Here is an 18656-nt window from a genome sequence, read left to right as displayed (position 1 = left end):
AGGGTAGCATCCTCAACATCCTCAATATGAGGAGCCTGCTCTGTTGGATCTGTGAATCAAGGGAACAGATGCTGCTGAAACCAATCTCTATACTGGGGCAATACCCCCGTATCTGCCATATCATCCATATAATCCCACCTTAGGTGATGTAAACTAGTCAGCTCCGGCATCACCAAAGTATGGGACAACTATGGAGACCATCCCTATCTCTCCTCATATGCGTAACATGCATACGCTGTAAACTCCTGCAAGATCCCCTAAGGTTGACCATACTGCCTCATCACTCAAGAAACGATGAATCACTCCACAATAGTCTGTGATCTCCTGATGAGAGGGCACGCAATTAAAAGGTCCTTGCAAACCATCCACCAGTCATCCCATGTCTCTAAGCCTCTGTACAGTCTCCATACAATGGCTATTAGGTCATCTAGCTACCGTCTCCAAAAATCTATCTTGACCAGATGGGACTATGTAATGTATCTGGCATACTTGTATATAATCAGCTACCCAAGATCTCTACCATCATCTACTATGGGCCAAAAAATGGGAAGGTGCTCCCAATCCCACACCTACAAAATATATACACCAGTGGCCATGCTCTGCCCATCTCTATACACAATCTCATGCATCTCTCGATACATGTGGGCCCATAAAAATGAACCCCAGCCAAGTCTCTAAGGGGTCTCTATCAATCTCTCTAGCATCCAACCCCATCTACACTAGAAACCCTGCTGCCCTCTGTCTAGAATCAGAAAACAGCCTATGAACCCTGCTAGAACACATGCCAGAGGAAACTCCTCACTATACCTACTCATCAATATGTCCCAACTAATGGAACAAGTCAAAATGTCAGGATCACTGAAGACATGCCTCACTACCTATAATCCTGGAAGGTACCCTGAATCATAATCCACCTTATCCCCAGCAAAAGGGATACGAAGGATCCTATATACATCCTCGGGAGTGATAGTTAACTCCCCCACCGGTAGATGAAACATGTTATGCTATGAATGGAAACATTTTACCAAAGTCGTGAGCATTTCGTGGTTCACACGGATGTTAGGTAATCTTAATAGATGAGTCAAGCTGCACAAGTCAATATGAGCTTGCTCAACCTCAGATAAATGTCAAACTAATGCCATAGTAGAAGGATAAACACATCTAAACAGCATAGGAGATAATCGAACCTGCAAAAACCCAACAACAAAGCATCAGAAAACATTCCAAATGAGCCTACAAGAGAAATAAAACATCACACAAATCCAACTAAGTCAAATGCAAAATCAAAATTTCATGTTTAGACCTTCAAAAATCCTCACTGTCTCTTGAATGACAAAACACAGAGAAGCAGAATCTTGTACGAGTCAAGAATAGCTATCGTATGATAAAATAACCCCAAACAACAAATTATTGGACTTTGCACAACAAAATGGTCTTTCTACAGACCTATCGCACAATACAAGGGTGCGTCTTGAATGACAATTATAATGACCATAAACAACGAAAGAAATTTTAACAGTTACTCGTATGAGACAGAATCCTATCTTGCACGATAAAATGTGAAACCCGACCCCACACATGCAAAAAACTTGAAAAATGAACAAAAAAATTCAAAATTGAAAACATAAAGAGGCTTAAGATCGATCACTTACCGTTGCCTCATAGTTTCGGGGTCGATTATGTCTTCTTTGGTGCTTGAATTGATGCTGACGAGTAGAGACCACCATTTTCTTCACAGAAGGCTTTATGAATTTTCAAACTTGGAGGGTTAAAATGATTTGAAAATGACACTTTTGTCCCATATATAGCCAAAAACCTAATTTTTCAACTTGCTCCGATGGAAATGAAAATTGTACCCTTAGCTAATTCGCCTGCTCTGATTCCATTTTCGGGATTGAAATTGAAATTTGAGATCATTTTGCTAGTCAATTTCATAATTTGGACCGCTTAGCGCTCTTTTCATCAAATATTCATTTTTCTTCCAATTGCACTCAATTTCAATGCTGAATATCAATTTCAATTCTACACATCAACTCTGTGCTCAATTTCTTATCAATCAACATTGAATTTTTCAAATATTCCTCAAAATCAATTTATGCTCAAATAACTTATTCTCGCCACACAATTGCCTATAATCATCAATCCCTTGCTATTTTTCAATTTTGTTCCCAAGGGGGCATACTCACGACCTTATGACCTCACATCTCACATGTTGAGAAATTTTTTTTTTCAAATCTTTATCAAAAGTCAAGAAAAATATTTTCAACTAAAGAAAATCAATTCTTATTGCTAAGGGGCATCTCAGCTTCATCACTTCACATCAAGTTGAGATCTCTCAATCATCTGAATCGAATCAATCGCTAGGGGCATATCAGTTTCATCACTTTAAATCAAGTTGATATTTGTCTTCATCTGAATCAATCTCTTAGCGTTAATCAGTTTCATCACTTTACATCAAGCTGATTATTCGTTTAAACTCAATCAAAAGTTTAAAGAGTATCTTTGATCACACTCAATTTAAGCAGGTGTTCAGTATTCATTTCTTAATCAAGCTGGACAGTTTATCTTCGCTCATCATGTCTTGATCAATCAAATTCAAGATTAGTTTTTTTATCATCACTCACTGCATCTAAGTTCAATCAAGTTCTAGATCAGTAAGATCCACTTCTTGATCAATCAAGTTCAAGTTCAGTATCTTTGTTTTCTATCATTCCTTAGTTCAATCAAGTTCAAAATTGGTATCGCTTTAATCAGACTTCATTCAGCTTTTTCGCTTCGAATCAAGCTAAACACCTTGCTCTTCATCTAGTTCGTGATCATTCAAGTTCAGAAATGGCATCTTCTAGACATCACACATTCTTTGAACCAATGTGCTGCTCACACATTAATTCAAAGAGGGGCAAATGTAATACCCTAAAAATGGTCATTTAAACCATGGGCCCCTAATCTCGACAACATCACCAAGGTCCTAACCAAAGGCAATTAAATCAACCTTGAGCACATTATTAATTCTTTAATCATCGAATATCACATGGCAAATCAATTACTCAATATTAATTAAATAATTATTTAATTAATCGAATCATTTCCAAGAATATCATTTTTGATCAATTATCCTATTTTAATTTATTAAATATCCTTGCATATTTAATTAATTAATAAAATTTCCATTTAATCATGTAAAAGGAATTAATTTATTACAAAAGAGGAATTAATTACAAAGCAAGAGTTGAATTGAAAATTAAACAAAAAGAATTGAATTGAGAGAGAAATCAAACTTGAGATATTATTTATTTTTCTAAATTTAGAACTTGAAATCAGAAAAGCAATTTAATTGAATTATTGAATTATTCTCTAAAATTGGAACTCAAAGCTTTTTAGAAAAAAGAAGTTCACTTGCATTAAATAGACTCTTTTCTTGAATGAATAAAAGAATTACCTATTTTTATCATAAATGCATGGAATTAATTTATTATTATTTCCAATGCAACTTGGACTTCTAATTTGAATGCATTTGAATTAAACTATAATTGGAATCTATCTCAAGGTTAACTAAACCTGATTTCTCATTTATTTTCAATTAATCCTAAATTGAGCTTTTCTCTTGCAATTCTCTATAAATTCAGTCTTCAGCTCTCATTCTGATTTACCCCAAAGATTTTTGAGAACATGCTTGGAGATTATTATCACGCTAATTTTGCTCTGGAGTCATTGAAGATCATTGTGCCTTTTTAGATTATTTGCATCCATTATTGCTCACATCCATTATTTCTTACATCCATTATTGCTTGAATTGATTATTTTCTTGAATTATTCATCCATCTTGCATCCATATAGTTAATATTATATAGATTAAATCCTTCATCTTGGTGTAGTCTAGTCACTAGTATTTCTTATAACAATCTGAGAGCAATCTTATACTCGCATCTTATAGAAGGCAATTAGTCGCTTTGTTATGGTTTTTTTCTTATTGATTATTGATTACTGACCATACATATAATGACTTAATTGAAGTGTTGTGCTTGCAGCTTACAGACCACTTTTTCACACACCAACAAGGCAAAGCAAGCAAGCAAAAGAAGAATTGAAGGATGTTAACTAGTATACACCGAGAAGTTTAATGCTGCAGGTAAATGGGCTAAGTAGTTGGACCAACATGTTTTATGGAAGGCTAAGTTTATCCACCGATGGAGAAGAGGACAGCAGGTATGAAGGACCACCGGTGAAGTTAGGTTATACCGATAAGGTGAGTTGAACTGGTAGTCATTCTTGGTCAATGAAGGATGTCAAATCGACATTGCAAACCGAGCATAGGTAGATGTTGACAAGGATGACAGGTGAAAACCAGGTAGTGATCACGCAGAGGTTGGTGAAGTATTCATTGACATAGCAGTCAACAAGTAGGTCAGCTTTAATGAAGAACATGCAAATCATGGGAGGATGGCAGAATGTTGTAGCTCAGGAACACAAGGTGGAAAAATTATTGAACTAACCTTGTAATAAGATCTGATCTTTGTACTCGCTTGCCGAAGGAAATAATTGCCATTAATGGTGTTTAATAGAGTCATGCAGAAAACCATGTCGTAGTCATCAAAAAATAGAAAACGCACATTGAAAAGCGAGGAGGTGGTAGTGTTGTTTGGTGTGATGCAGGTCATCATTCTAGAAAAGAAGATCGGATCAAATCTAATATGGACCAAGTTCGTGAAGGTTAAACCTAACATGACACACCATTTGAATGCTTCTTTGGTGGGAACCCTCACAAATAAATATATCAACTTGAGAGTGAAGATTGTGGATGCTAGATGCGAGGTGTGAGAGGAAAGAGAGCCTAAGCAAAAAAGTGTTGCTTGATGATGATTGTAATGAATCCATCATATGTTGTCATTGATGAAACACATACACACACATATGTTTATATTGTCTACTGGTATGACTTCAAGTTGTTTATACTACAACCGATATTTGGTGACAACCAATATATGCATGGAGATAACCACTTGGTTATACATGTCTTAGCATCAACATGAAGATCCAACGAAGACTATCACAAAAGCATCAAGGACAAGTGGTTTAACTCTAACCGGTATTAAGTGTTTCAACTGATATTCGTAGATTGTGTGTTGAGTTATCACCACCGATAAGTTTGGTGGTATTTTTGTGATGAGTTATGATCACTTGACTAGATACACTGCACCTAGGAAATTGTGTTATGATTTCTTAACGCTGACATGAAATCTAAATGCCTATTTATTGACATCACAATTAGTTATTTTCAAGGTGAGTGAAAGTGATATGTTTTGTGCAAAGGAAAAAGTGTTAAGTTATGGAGTATGTTGAGAAGAAGTGTTGGATACACTTAAAAGGATCTAATCAAGCAAGTATTGTGCTACTCAAAAAGATCAAACAAATACTATTGTCTTCTAACAATTATAGTAGAATTAAAATCCCCTAACTAGGTAAGCTCTAACAAGCTTCATTGTTAAAATCCTCTAACAAGGTGATCCATTAGTTTGGATTCATAAATCCTCTACCGAGGTTATTCCTAATAAGGTACTACCTTTTATAGGGTATAGATTTTAATCAAGATTTGGGATCTCTTACAAGATTCACTCCTAGCAGAGCACTTTGTAGACCTTAACTGGTCAGTTATCTCTTACTGCAGATAGTTAACTTGTGAGCTCCATCTTACTGTGGTTTTTACCTATTTGGGTTTTCCATGTACAAACACTTGTGTTATGGTGGATGTTTTACTTATTGTGGATGATGTTATATCATTTTGGATTGCATGCATTTTGTTTAAAAGTTTTGTTAAGTTCATCTACCGGTTAGTGTTTGAAGTAGTTTTATTTTTGGTGTCACTGATTCACCCCCCCTCTCAGTGCTTTTCAAGTCCATCAATTGGTATTAGAGCCTAACTTCTCTGAAGCATAATCACTTAGAAGGGAGCCTTGAAACCATTATGGGGGACATGAGCTACTTTAAGATGGCTAAAGAGCTTGAAGCTAGTATAAATGAACTTGAAAACCTTAGGGTCAAACTAAAAGCTTCACAAGTCAAAAGGAGAGAGCTAACTAAACAACTATTGGAAATATCTGATAACAGTTCTTCAGATGAGGCCAATATTGATGCTTTAGCCAAGGAAGTTGAAAATTTAAATGGTCAGAAACTAAATCTGAGGAGAGAGTTAGAAAGTTTAACTATCCGTATGAGTTAGGATCTGGAAGCTAGAAGAACAACTCAAGATCTTATCAAGGAAAGAGATCATGAGATTGCCAAGATCAAGCGGAAAAATATGACTATGTATGAGCATTTGGTTGCAAAAAGAGAAGAAAAAGGGAATTTATAGCTAGATCTTGAACTAGCATCATCTCTGAGAGAGAGCTTGTCAAAACATAATGAAGATCTCACTAGGAAGCTCATCGAAGCTAATGAGAAACTAGAAAAGTTCAACAAGAGTTCTACCTTGCTGGATGAACAAATCCAATCACAAAGGATGAAAGGTGATACCTCTGGACTTGGTTTTAACACATTTGAGAAAGGAGAATCATCTAGTACAAAGAGCAACACTCTTAAGAACAAATATTCTCCTAAGGTCAAGAAACCTACCAGGAAGAAGGTCTTTAAACCTGTTTGTTTTGTTTGCCATAAACCTGGTCACATTGGAAATGCTTGTAGAGACAAACCTAACAGAAATGCAAGCTACAATACTAATGCTAGGTATGTATCCAAGAAATTTGAAGGTCATTACTTCACATGTAGAATGTATGGACATAGATAAGTTGAATGCAGATATGGAGCAAATAATCCTATGCCTCACATGCATCCAAGACCAAATGGCAACTAGATGAGAAATTATGATAATCAAAGAAATATGAACTGGCAAAGACCCTACATCAACCGGTTTAGTCTAGTTGAGATGGAAAAGGTAACAAATGTCATATGCACCATCTGTAACAACTTTGGTCATATGGCTATGAATTGCAGAAGAAGAACTGGGAGAGTTAATGCAGGACCTTGGAAATCATATGGTATGGTTTGCTATCACTGTAACAAACCGGGGCACTTGGCAAAATTCTGTAGATCCAAGAAGAGCAAACTGGTCAACCCTTCTAAATATGAGAAAGGTAACCAAAAGGTCAATATTGAAGAAACAAGAGAAGAAATGAATCAAACTTAGAAGAAGAAGAGTGATGATTCACTTGGAGAGAAAGCTATTCCTTCACCCAATGAACAAAATCCTACACTAGTGAATTAAGCCTTTTCATATGGCTAACGGGATCATAACGATAAATCCACCTCCGGACCCCTTGAACTGAATAAGTGGTAAGAGAATTCAAAAGCATGAAATTTGGAATTTGGATAACTTTTTGTCATTTAGTTATCAACAGGTTTTTCCTTAAGCGATGTAATTAGGGTTTGCAACCCTAATGGGAGAGAATTTATTGCAGTTGGTAAAAATAATAAAAGTGAGTTTTCACTTTGTTATTTTTACCCTAACGCTTTCAAGAAAGAACCTTTGAGCGTTTGCAGAGCTAAGTAAATATTATTAGCTAATTTCAGTCGAATTTGCATTGAGATTTGAGTAATCAGGCTAGTTTGAAGGTTGGAGAAGATAGAACTGGTGTGCACTTGGGCATACAACTGGTAAACAAGGCAGTGCATGAAATAAGGTATTTCTTGATAATCTTGCTTAGTAATCAAGTTTATCTGGAATGACATTGTCTTCTAAGTCAGTAGGGAAATTGATGATTGCGTTAGAACCTATGAAAGTTGTAAAAGAAAAAATTGTGTCTCATAATGCTTTGTCACAAGTTCCTCGTGGTGTCATAGTGAAAGGAGATTTGTCCAGCTACATTGACTGTAAATTTGAGGATTTAGGGTCACTGTCAATATATTCTCAGTTGAAATCACTTTGTGATGAAAACAGGAAATTCAAACAGAGTATATTAGGGTTTTTGAGAAAGGTTTTCATAATGCAGCTTACTTCCTTGAAGATTTTGAAGAAGAGCATATCCAAATTATCTTGAGTAGAGCTCATGGGGAGAACATGTACTTAGAGAGGACTCATACCATAACCAAGGAAGCCATTTAGGCTGTAACTAGTTTTCACTCAACCAGTTAAGTACCTTGGTTGAGACACATTTTAAAAGATATAGTAAATACCCTACCCGGTTCAACCTCTGATGGTTGTGCCTTCTCTGTTACAAATAGCAGAGACTCAATGGTAAAATTAGCAGCTATGGTCATAGGCTACCAGGTATTCTACTCTAGCAGAATGAATAGTATTCCATCAACAGCAGTGCATACTACTTACAAGATGATAGTTGAAAATGAAGATTATGACCTCTGTGAGGCCATAAGGAGCCAATTATTTTTAAATCTACAATCTATCGAGAAGGACAACAACTTAAAGTTTAAATATGGACAGTTATGATGAATACTAATAGGGGGGGTGAATTAGTATACCAAAAAATAATGTACTTAAACACTTTAACAGTCTAGCAGTAAACTGGTAAAACAGTTTAACAAATAAACTAGATAAACACACATGCAAACCAAATAGAAAATAAGGCATTCACCCATAGAATCACAATCACCATAACACAAGAGATTTAGATGTGGAAACCTGAATGGGAAAAACCATGGTGAGATGAAACTCACAAGTAACTATCTGCAGGATAGTAACCAGACTGGTTAAGGTCATACAATGTTCTTTACCAGAACAGATCCTATTAGGAATCTCAATCTCTATTAGGAGATAAGTCTGATTAAAGACTACCTTGTGAGAGGATTTTAGATCCATAGATGTGAACCACCTTGTTAGAGGATTTACAAAGGCTTTTCTGGGCCTACCCGGTTAAGGGTTTCTGACTTGTCAAAGATGTGAGTAATCAACAAGTGAATGATCTAGCAAATGGCACAGTCTTCTTGATTAGATCCATTATAGCTCATAGTTAATGTTCTTCAGCATTACTTTAGTCTTCAGTAAATCCACACTCTATTGTAGTACACAGACTTGATCTTTTCAGTTAAGATCATACATACAAGAGCTTCAATGACCACCCAAAACCTAACAGCTACACTCATACATACACATACAAAACCCTAGACATGATGTCCTTAAAAGGAATCTGATTTCATGTCAGTCCAATAGGATTACATTTGCAAGTTCCTAGGTTCATTGTATCTAGACACATTTGGTAGCACGACACAAAATGTCATGCCCAAACTTTTGGACAAAACACAACCAACAATTTTTTATTTTTTATTTTTTTAAACACACTTAGTTACATGCAACCATTGCTTAAATAGTTGTGACAACTCAACAAGTTCTTCCAAATGAAATCTATATTGATATTATATACTAACATAACAATTACAATAACTACTATTATCAAGCGGAACTAATAATTTTTATAAGGTTAATATTAAATTCACTCAAAGGCCCCTTTGATTTCAGTTGCGCTTCTTAGTACTTAACTAGAACCATTTCTACTAACTAGACATTTATATAATTACTTGGTTCGATAACAATCATTTACTAAGCAACAAGTTCCCTACATCTTGTTACTACTTTCTCTCTTAATTACCTATTTTAAATATGGCTTCTATTAATTCAACACTACTATTATTTCACTGTATTAATATTATCAAAGCTAAGCAGGTAAAATTTAAAGGGCCAAACAATATTAAGATAATTAAATTATCTGATAAAAGTCTCCACTTAGGTTAACAAGGTTCGCAAGGCGTGGTTCGTTTATTTTATTTCAGAGAAAATATTTTACGCCCCTACAATACCCTTTTAAATTAATTATTTTGTTAACTATATTAAATTATTCCATTTATTTATTAAAAACCATTTAGATCTCCAAAATCTAATTATAAAATTTAAATTCAAGTTGTTATGTATTACTTTTTCCCAACATCAACTATTAAGTATTTCATATTCTTTAACCACATTTCCTCTTGCTTTAAGTTCAATTGATTAGACTTTTAAAATAGTTTTACCCAAATATGGTAATTATAATGTTGTAGAAAAATTCGTTAGATTTTCCATTAAATTCCAAATGAGCTTATGATAACCCAAAATTAACTTACCAAATTCATTAACATTCCTCATAAGATTAAAACTCCAAGAATAATTAGAATTTACACATCCTTTTTTAAATATGCCCATTTGATTAAAAAAAAAAAAAAACATATGTAAGTTATAAAAATATTTAAACTAAAATTTGCCCTATTCATTATAATAAAATGTTTATTTAACATTGATATAATATGGAGGTTTAATATAAACATTTACCTCATAGACTATATATACTATCATGTTTTAACTACAAATTTTCCACATATAAAAAAAATATTCATCTTCTAAAATATACCTGCCCCCACAACTTAAATGAACAATTTAATAATATTGAAACCTTGATTTCTTTATGCTTATAAAATAAACCCTAAAGCTAACCTAAAAATCCTTATGACTCCCTTTATTTTATATTATTTATTTTTTTTGTGTGTAGGAGTGATGGAGGCCGAAAAGTTTCCATGGAGGGCCGAAGGGTTTGACGGAGAGGCGGCGGGCATCCTCGGGGATGCCACTGTGGTTTCCCCAGTGGCGGCGACCCCAGACGCCACTCACTGTGGAAACCACAGTGGCGGCGTTCTTGGGCGCCGCTCACTGTGGAATCCATAGTGGCGGTGACCCCGGGTGCCGCTCACTGTGGAATCCACAGTGGGGGCATTTCTGGGCGTCGCTCACTGTGGAGACCACAGAGGCGGCGACCCCCAGGCCGCGCCGTCCTTGTGCCTTGTGGTATGTTTTTTTTTGTTAATATATTTTTATTTTTATAATATAATTTTTTTTTAATATATTTATTTATATATATATATATAATATATATTTTGCAGATATATCCACTTTTTGAGAATTTTTTTTTTTTTTTTAAATGTAGAAATCATATGTATATATATATATTAAATATATATCCATTTATCCATTAGATGCATTTGAAAACTCAGGCAAATCTTTACTATGCAAAAGCGCTATATATATATATTTAATATATATTTTGCAGATATATCCACTTTTTGAGAATTTTTTTTTTTTTTTTTAAATGTAGAAATTATATGTATATATATATATTAAATATATATCCATTTATCCATTGGATGCATTTGAAAACTCAGGCAAATCTTTACTATGCAAAAGCGCTATATATATATATATATATATATATATATATTTGAAAACCCCTTTTTTAAAAAAAAAAGAAAACAGTTTGATCAAAGAAATGCTGATTTTAAATCAATGCATAGATTTTTTTTTTTTATTTCCCATATTGCTACATTATGAGATAAACTATAGGATTTTACATTTATTTTCTACAATATCTAATTTACAAGATTTCATAGATTATACAACACTATGTAAATATGTTATTCTTTAAGTTAGGAGGACGTTTTATCTTTAGATCTTTTTTTTATTTTTTGCAAATAAGAAAATGGCAGAACTAAATAAATACAAACAGCAATAATGTTAATCTAGAATTCAATTTATTTTAAACTTGGAGATATGCATAAGGATACAAATGAAGTTTTTAACTCCTAAAATAAACATGCATGCAAGCATTAAAATTTTAAGAACAAAGAAAACTAATACCCAACAGGATCTTTACATTGATGCAATAATAAATTCACTGAAATAATGTGTTTATTTAAACATATTTGGCATACAATATAGTTAATATTACAAAAATGAGTGAGATACCCAAACTAGTCCCTCATTTCTATTATATGGGGACTTTAAACCAAAATAAATACATTCTTTTCTAAATAATACAACATATAGTTTCCTTTTACAATTTTGCAACTCAGAATATCAAATACTCTAATCTTCAATCTTTTTCTGCAACTAACTATCACCAGCAACTTCTTCTTGCCCTTTTTCTTTCCTTTCAACAACTTGCAAATAATTCATAGGCTATGACCATGGAGTGCTCACCTCCCAGCCTAGGCTAACCAGTAGCCACCCCCGAGCTCAGAGAACCAAGCCCTAGACAGGACACACATGCAAACACAAAGGATAGGGGAAAACACAATCTCAAACACAATCCCAACCCAGGCTACACTGCACCACACATCATGATGTCTTTTCAAGGGTGGTAGTGGACCCAGTACCCTGAGGAGACTGCAAGTATGGTAAAACATATAGCCACCTCATGGCAAACCAAATACATCAAGTATGACAACCCCACATTCCTTATGCCCCCCAAGGCATTCGTGCCTTATTTCCCTCCTTATGACCCCCAATGCATAAACAAGCCATGCAACAAGGGTCACGTAAAATTCCTTGTGATCACTCTCATAATGAGAGCCTCTCACTCGAGGGCTGTCACTTTTACCACCCACCAGACCATCCTCTCTCCCAAGAGTAGGAGGTCTTGATTACTCCCAAAACACATAAATTACATAAGCACAAAACACCAAATAAAATTCCACGAAATACATGCAAAGAAAACTAGCCTTAATCACAACAAATCTTTTAATATAAGATGCAATGAGAGAACATTACAAGGAAGCTCGAACCAACCTTAAACTGCCCAAAAGTATGCTAGTTTTGTTGAGGATGAGCAGCCCAATTCCACAAGTCTTTTCTTTCTACACTTAGCCAAAATCTTAATTCCCCAAAACTATCTTTTTTCTTTCAAAATTCTTTTGTCTCCAAAAATGGAGAGTGGGTGATTACCCACAAAATCTCCCTTTCTTGCTTACGAAGACACTAGTCAAAGTTCTCACCAGTTTCTAAAACTAAAAAGGAAGGTAAGGTAAAATGGGAAAGGGAACTTTCATTCAAAAAGGAAGGCTAACAACTTAGCTCAAGCCTTCTAATTTCAATTTTCGCACAACTTAGGAAAGCCACTTTTTAGGGTGTCTAAATGGTCTCATGAGAGTTGAAACATGCCTAAAATTACTCCTAACCCTTAGGTATACCTTATGGGCTTTAGGAAACCCTAATAAACTACCCCTAGGAGTCCATTTAAGCCTTTTTAAACCCCTCTGAAGTTAATTTTCGGGTCAAACCTAAGTTGACTACCCCAAAGATTCTCTACCTAAGGCAATTATGGAATCACATTAAATTTAATTGAAAAAGCTATTGTTAAACAATTCCCTCCAAGAGACAAATTTAAAAACTCAAACATAAATCAACAAGTGTCAAGTGACACAAAGAAAATACTTTTACAAAATTGCACATGAAATCTTGTCTCTTGTTGGATTTAAATAAATCAAATAAATAACATTTAACACACATGCATCATTTACTATTATGAATAAAATACAACACAAACGGGGTGTTGTCTCTCCAAATAGACAAACCCTGGTTTTACGAACATACATAGGTCTAGGTTTGGTTCTCCATAATATTTCCATGGTCACATGAATATCTTTTCCTGCGCCACTCAAATACACATTAGTAATTTCCAATAACCTCGTATAATATTAAACACATGAATTCGAATACACATCAAACACTTCGCATACAATTTACATTTGAACAATTCAATATATCTCATATCCAAATAAATCCACATAAGTAATTATCATAATTCTCATAATTTTGGTCCACACATAAAACATACATCCTAATTCTATCATCATAATAAAGTCCTGCAAATCCAATAATGACATACATCATCTCCAATTTATCCTATTCTAGAATCATATAGAGTTCTATATCATAAAGCATATAAATGAAGCATCAACATTCATCAATGTTATCCAATCATGGAATCATATAAGTTCTACATCTAGACATAGCTGACATACGTTAAATCAAGATTATCCAATCAATGGATCTTTTAGGATTTCAAATTCATAACACATCAAAATGTACACCACAAGGTGCAATAACTCTATAACTTGGTTTAATTACTTTTCTCACCAATCTTTCTATCTAACATAGTCCATTCTATTGAATTATAAAGCATTTATTAATAGGGTCAAACATGGTCAACTAAGTTAATCAAAGCTTATTTTTGGGAAGGCCTTACATCCTCCTGCGCTAGAGTTCGACTTGATGAATACTAAGAGGGGGGGGGGTGAATTAGTATGCCAAAAATTACTGCACTAAAACACTTACACAGTCTAAAGGTAAACCGGTAAAGCAGTCTAATAGTCAGACTGGTTACCACACATGCAAACCAAAATGTGAATAAAGCATTCACCCACAAAAGCAATACAACCATAACACAAGATATTTGACGTGGAAACCCAACTAGAAAAAACCACAGTGAGATGGAACTCACAAGTCACTATCTGCAGAATAGAAACCAGACCGGTTAAGGTCTTACAATGTTCTTCACCAGAATAGATCCTGTTAGGAATCTCAATCTCTAAGGGTTTAAGTTAAAAACACTCAATTAGAGTGTAAATATTATTTTTTTTATAATAATAGTTAAGAGTATTACTGATTAGTTACAACATTAAGATAATTTGGAGTTATCTAAAACTTAGATAACACAGCGGAAGGCTAAAAGAACCTAAGGAGTTTCCCAACGCGATTACGTAACCTTACACCTAACTCAACTCGCGTCAAATGTTTCGATAAGTTGGATATCTTAATTACGAGATAATGCATAAGACATGGTTATATATATGTTCAATGATTTGACATCTTAGTATTTTAGGAAGCGTTCATTTACTTTGGGTGGTTAGGAGGCCATTGCGAGGTTATCTACTCAATGCACTTTATTTCCTAATTTCATTAAGAGGCCTCCCAAAAGGTTCAAGCATTTAATATAACAAATTTCATAAATTGGGTTTAAGGTATCCATCCACAATTGATATCATCCTTAAATATTAAAAGTATGGCTAATAAGATGAGATTCGTTCATTAAGGATTAAACTCCCATTAATAGAGTGAGGTTCCATCATTTGAATTCAAGCATACCCAACTAATGGGTCGTAGTTTTTTTATGGAGGATAGAGTGCAAGTAGCCATAGAGTTCATTCATCAAAGTTTTAATAATGCTAATAGATGGACTAAATTCATTAAGGTGAAAATGTATTAGGAACACATGAGTTATTCCTTTAAATTAAAATATAGTTAGCAAGATGATATTCAACATTTTAGGATTAAAATACAAGTTCATAGTGACGTTCTTCCATTAGGATTAGAATATAACTATTTTGTTGCATATCACTCTTTTTTTTAGTTAAATGAAGTTAATATGAGAGAGATACCTTTACTAGGAGTAGGATATAAACAACTATACGAATACTTCCCTTTTCAGTTCAATTTTAGCAAACATAAAGAGAATTCTTTTATAAGGGTTATAATTATGGATACATAGTTGAGTCCACCCAATTGTCAAGATAATTTGGTAAGGGTTAGTTGTTAAGATTAAGACATGAAGTAATTTAACAAATTCATCCAATATAGTGAAATAGGATTAACATGGCGTTACTCAATTACTAAGATAAAAGGTAGATATCTATATGATGTTCATCCTTTAGATTTCAATCTAGGAATTATAACATTAATTCTAACTTTGTTTTCCATTCACATTCATTCAATTTACATGCTTAATAACAAGTTAATCCAGTGATGGTAACCCAGCAAGATTCTTTCCACTATTACTACTTTTAATTAACATTATCAAATACTTTTCCATAATCTTACTTACAATGCTTTATGAACCTGATTACTACATTTGTCAAGATGAATGATTTTATGCACTTTGATTTAAATTCGTTAATTTCCCACCATACACTCATACAAGATAACAACCATACATGATAACTTAAAACATGATACAAGGAAGCTAAAACATCGCATAACACAGATATGATCTCGGAGTTCACCCCTAAAGGGCTACATCTCCGGGTCTACTCAACTGCAAGACCCCTTTGGTATTAATATCGTTAGGAATACATAATTTATGAGTCCTTTACATCTCTGCCCTTTAGGCGAACACATCCACTATACAACATCTACCTCGATTGATTATTACATAGTGATCCCTTTTAGAAGCGGGTCAAATTGAACCATTAAAAAAAAAACAAAAAAAACACAATCTTAGATTCCCTTGTCTGACGGTACCTTAACTAGGGGCTTGACCGACTTGTGACCAAACACTAGCATATCAAGTCTTACCATTAATGTCGATCAAGTTTACCATATCATTTTAACCATTAATGTCGATCAAGTTTATGGATTTGCTAAATTAACTTTTATTTAAAAATTCACATTAATCCACCATTAATACTTAGTCCATGTTAATAATATGTATTAACCCGAGCATGACAAAATCAATATAAAATTAATAACTTGTGTTAAAGTATGGGTTTACTAAGTGTCGATTATCCAAATTCCAAATATTATTTAGAAATTTGGAGTTAAATAATATAAGAGAAACTGAATTTAAATCTCTTAAACTAAATTTAAATTCAATTATTAATTTGATTTCTTTATCCTTTTTTTTTCTTTTCTTTTTATATGTTATATATATATATATATTCTTTTTTTTTTTTAAACAATTTATATATAATAATAATAAAAAAAATATATAAATAAAAAAAAAACTTTTTTAAATTTCAAAAAAAAGAAGAGGGAAGGTACCCACGTGGACACCCACGTGGGCCCCCCCCCTTTGGCAGCCCATGCTACCATTGGTAGCGCTGCTACCAAATGGTAGCAGACCGCTACCTCTAGTAGCACTGCTACCATTTGGTAGCAGTTCGCTACCATTGGTAGCGTTGCTACCAACTGGTAGCAGTAGCTACCTGCTGCCTCCCAGCGATGGGATAAAATCTCATAACTTTTTTTTTTTAAACTTATTTAATAGCATTTTTTTTTAAAGAAAACATAGTATATGCAAAATTTCAATAAAAAGATAAATAAATACACCAAAACAACTCACACAATCTGAAACACAGACTTAGAACATTTCCCAGCAACCCCTTTTTTTTAAAACAATCACAGTCGCATAAAATTTCCAGATTTCTCAAAATAACAACAAACTGGAGAACAATATTTTTTTTTTGACCTAAACATGAACAAAATAACCAAACACAATACATAAAAACCCCCATTCTCCATTTATTGTAGTCACAACCATTTTTTTTTCTTTCTTTTTTTCCAGAATGTTATGGATTTCAAAAAAAATTAAAGAGTTTGATAAATAACCACCAAATCCAAAACAATGTTTGTAGTCCATTTTCCTCACAAAGATCCAACAAAAGTTAAGCTTCACCAATTTTCTACAATGAAACTTACTCACAGACATCAATGGAAAATCTGAAAACCCATATTGCAAGAAAGAAAAATACAAAACCCCCCCTTTTTTTTTTATAAACATTTTAAATCAAGCTAATGATCTAATTCCTACCTCCAAATGCATTCCGGGAAGAGTTTTGATGAAGAGCTCCACCTGCAACTCAAAACAAATCTCCATTTTTTTTCCAAAACTTCCCCCATCTCCATTTTTTTTTCCCCAAAAAAAAACTCTCAAGAAAGAACCCCCCAAAAATATTCAAAAACTAGGTTAAATGAGAAACCTCTTTTTTGCCCTAATTTTCAATTTCGAATTTAAGCATTTTTTTTTTTTTTTGAAAATAAAAGAAACATGAAAATGGAAATCATTATTTTCCACTACTCAATAAATCTAACTTGTTTTATTCTAATTAAAATTAACATGCTTCTATTTCTTATTTAATTCTAATTTTAATCTCTCAATATCAATTTAGGCCTACATTTATATTTTGAACTGTTAACAAGGGTGAGGTATTTAAATTAATTTAAATTTCCAAAAATCAATCCTTAATACTATATCAACTTTGCAAGTAAAAAGAATAATTTCCTTTAAATAATAAAATTTACCCTTTCTTTTCCAAAATGCGAAAATGATAAATTTATTTCTATTTCCCAAATGACTTTAAATCCTTTCTTTCTAAAATGCATAACTTATTGAATTCGTTATTTTTAAAATTAACTATTAAATTAACTCGCTATAACATAATAAAGCGACCTTTTTAATAAATGACTAATTTCATGAAAGAAATCTATTTGTTCTAATTTTCTCAACTACAAATGCGTAAATGAGCACATTAATCCAAGTTAAATACTTTAAGCTTGCTACAATTCTAATTAAAGCGATCTCTTTAAATTAATGATTATTCATATAAAAGAAACTACCCATTTTAATTTTCTACATTACTAATGCATAAATCCACACATTAAATTGAATTGAATACTTAGGATAACAACTCCACTTACCCTGTGCAAAGCATGCAAACTGAGGTAGTCAACCAAATCACATGACACGCAACCCAATGAAAAGAAAGCCCCACGAACCACACACGCGATGCTCACCTGACCATGGCTAAGGCAAGACGAGAGTTTTATGACCACCAAATCCGAATTATAAGGATGAAGGAGGTATACTCCACCCTACAAATCCCAAAGGAGATGAACCTCACCCTGGGCAGTGTTGTACCTGCAATCTCCTGCACCCATGAATTCATGCAAGCATACATATACATATACATATACATATTCAATGAAGGCGTTAGCTCGAGATTTATCACAAGAGTTAGGAAACAATTACATTTACACAAAAATTGATGCAAAAGCACAATAATAGGTATGCACGATT

Source organism: Cryptomeria japonica, chromosome 9 (assembly GCF_030272615.1).
Source record: "Cryptomeria japonica chromosome 9, Sugi_1.0, whole genome shotgun sequence".
Classification (NCBI taxonomy): Eukaryota; Viridiplantae; Streptophyta; class Pinopsida; order Cupressales; family Cupressaceae; genus Cryptomeria; species Cryptomeria japonica.
This window is presented reverse-complemented; position numbering follows the sequence as displayed.